Source organism: Dendrobium catenatum, unplaced genomic scaffold, assembly GCF_001605985.2.
Source record: "Dendrobium catenatum unplaced genomic scaffold, ASM160598v2 fragScaff_scaffold_431, whole genome shotgun sequence".
Taxonomy (NCBI): Eukaryota; Viridiplantae; Streptophyta; class Magnoliopsida; order Asparagales; family Orchidaceae; genus Dendrobium; species Dendrobium catenatum.
In genome coordinates, this window is record NW_021318893.1 from 206,743 (window position 1) to 210,207 (window position 3,465).

Below are 3,465 nucleotides of genomic sequence, written 5' to 3' on the forward strand. Positions count from 1 at the left end.
ATTTGGGCTACTTCTAAGTGAAGCAGTAAGACCCACATGTTAGGAAACTTCTAAATGAACAACCTTATAATCAAAAATAACTAAATCACTTGGGCATCTTAGTCTATAGGACTAAGTTGTAAGACCCGCCATACGGGCTACTTCTAAGTGAAGCAGTAAGACCCATGAGTTAGGAAAGTTCTAAAACGAACGACTCTATAACCAAAACCTAAATCCTTTTTTTTCGGGCATCTTAGCCTATAAGACTAAGTTGTAAGACCCACCATTTGGGCTACTTCTAAGTGAAGCAATAAGACCCACATGTTAGGAAACTTTTAAATGAACAACCCTATAATAAAAAATAACTAAATCACTTGGGCATCTTAGTCTATAGGACTAAGTTGTAAGACCCGCCATACGGGCTACTTCTAAGTGAAGCAGTATGACCCATGAGTTAGGAAAGTTCTAAAACGAACGACTCTATAACCAAAACCTAAATCCTTTTTGGGCATCTTAGCCTATATGGCTAAGTTGTAAGACCCGCTATTTGGGCTACTTCTAAGTGAAGCAGTAAGACCCATGTGTTAGGGAAGTTCTAAAAGAACAACCTTATAACCCAAAAACTCAAATCCCTTTGGGCCACTTAGCTTATGGGGCTTGGTCGTAAGACCCATCACTAGGCAACTTCTAAGGAAGCATAAGACCTATCCAACCAAAAATTCTTTGGGCAACACCTAATTGGAGCCGTAAGCCCCAAACTAAACAAATTAACGGGCAACTTCTAAGGAAGCCATAAGCCCCAACCCAAACTAAACTAAACTAAATTAAAATTCATACATCTCCACTTCAGTCTATTCGGGATCCCTGAGAGGAGGAAACCCATGGTTGCTAATCAGATTCCCTGGACACTACAACCAATGGTTGTTAGTGTTGATAGATTGAATCCACGGTATGACCGGGATGACGGAACCATGGGATCTTGATTGGGTGTACCTTCATCTCCCCATAACTAAATTTAAATCTATGTTGCACATTCACACACTTCTTGTACAAAGCTAAGTATATTTCATCCTTAATCGAGAGTGCTATCCTAATGCGTTAGGAGGAGTAATTAACTATGAGGGCTTGCGTTCATAGGAAGTAGAACTCAGATCTAATAAACCCTGACACTACTAACAGGGGAAATCTAGTTAATTGTTAAATTCAATCTACCTCTAGAAAAATTAAAGAGAACCCATAAGTTCGTGAGAGCGGGGTTCGCATTTTTTTCTTTTTAAAATTAAGATGATTTTTCTGGAGCGAACAATCATTCTACACACGTTGAATGGGCTGCCCTCATCCTACAATGCGTTCAAAATTGCCATACGCACCCAACCCTCCAACATCCCATTGGACGAACTATACTCACTTTTACTGAGTGAAGAGATCAACATATAAAATGATCAATCCAAAGAAGTCGTTGCTCCCCATGATTCTACCGCACTAGCTGCTTTCAAAAATCCCAACAATAGATATCTCTCTGGTGATCAAACCAGAGCAAATCGTGGAAGACCCACTGGAACCAGAACTTCCTCTCAACGATCCTTCAACAATACAGATCGTCCACCATGCAACTTCAACAGAGATGCTGCTGCTCCTCAAGTGATCTGCTAAATCTGTAACAAAGTAGGACATTCAGCTGCACAATGTTGGCACCACACCAACCTCCAATATACGCCACCCGTGCCACCTACTCAGTGCAGTTTCTTCACGACACAGCAACCCAGCTCTCCACCTGATTGGTATCTGGATTCTGAAGCCACTTCCCATCTCACCTCAGACCCGCTCCAACTCCAATACTCTCAGCCATACATTGGGAATGACAGCATCTCCATAGCTAATGACTCAACACTTCCGATCCAATCCACAGGACAAGGACTTATTCCCCTACCCAACACTCCACGTAAGCTCCTATTACAAAAACTCTTGCACACTCCATCTCTTACCCACAATCTATTGTCCATTCATAAACTTACAACTGACAATAATTGCTCCATCTGTTTTGACATGTTCGGATTCACCATAAAGGGCAATCAGAACAATCAAACTATCCTTAAAGGTCAAAATCGTGATGGTCTCTACACCATTCTCTCTCAACCACAATCAACCCTTCATACTTCTCAGCTATCTACATCTACATGGCATGCTCGTTTGGGACATCCACATTTCCAACTACTACAGCAATTAGCTAGGAAAATACCCACTTTATATATTTCCAGCTCTACCTCTTTTCGTTGCAACTCTTGTAATATGGCCAAAAGCCATAAACTATCTTTCAATGTTAATGAAAAGAAAAAGTTAGCTCCATTCGCTCTTGTTCACTCAGATGTCTGGGTCTTGCACCCATCTCCTCTTTGAATGGTTATTATTATTACATTGTCTTTATAGATGATCACACTCAATTTTCCTGGTTATACCCAATGCGTACGAAAGTCGAAACTCCTCTAAAATTTCAGCATTTTCTACAACTCATACAAACTCAATTTAATACCACAATAAAGACATTTCAATCAGATGGTGGTGGTGAATACCAATCCACCAAATTCAAAATATTCCTCTCACATCATGGCATTGATCATCAAATGAGTTGTCCCTATATACCTGAGCAAAATGGCATTACCGAAAGAAAACAACGTCACCTCATTGAAACCACTCGTACACTACTTCATGCAGCTCATTTACCCTAAAATTTTGGATAGAAGATCTCCTTACAGCAAACTATCTCATTAATTGGTTTCCATCCAAAACACTTCAATTCAATAATCCTTACCACCTCTTACACAACAAAGAGCCTTCCTATGCACATCACAAAACCTTTGGCTGTCTATGCTATCCGTGGCTTCGACCACTATCACCTACTAAACTCCATCCACGATTAGCCCAATGCATCTTCGTTGGACACTCATCCACACATAAAGTCTATCATCGCTTCAATCTCCAAACAGGAAAAATACACATCTTCAGAAATGTAATTTTTCAAGAAGATATCTTTCCCTACATGAATAACAACTCAACAGTTCCCAATCATTCTCCTGCACCTAACGTCACTCCTCTTACACTCATACACATCTCCACTATACCAACTACATCTCTCAATCCTGTCACTACAATTCCAACCTCAAATATTACACAACCACTGTCTTCACCAGAATCTGTTCCCACTCCCTCAATTCACTCCAACACTTCATCCACTCCCCGGTCTCGTTCAGATCCATTATCTACTTCCAACATACCACTAACAAATCATAACACATCTCTACCTCCTCATCCCATGCTCACAAGGTATAAAAATGGTCACTTAAAATCCAAACAGCACTTTGATCTCTTAGTCATACCTCAAACCATCCTAACTCCTACATGCTTCAGTCAAGCCATTAAATCTAATCCTTGTAGAATTGTTATGTCCGAAGAATTTACTGTGCTCCAAAAACAAGGTACCTAGTCCCT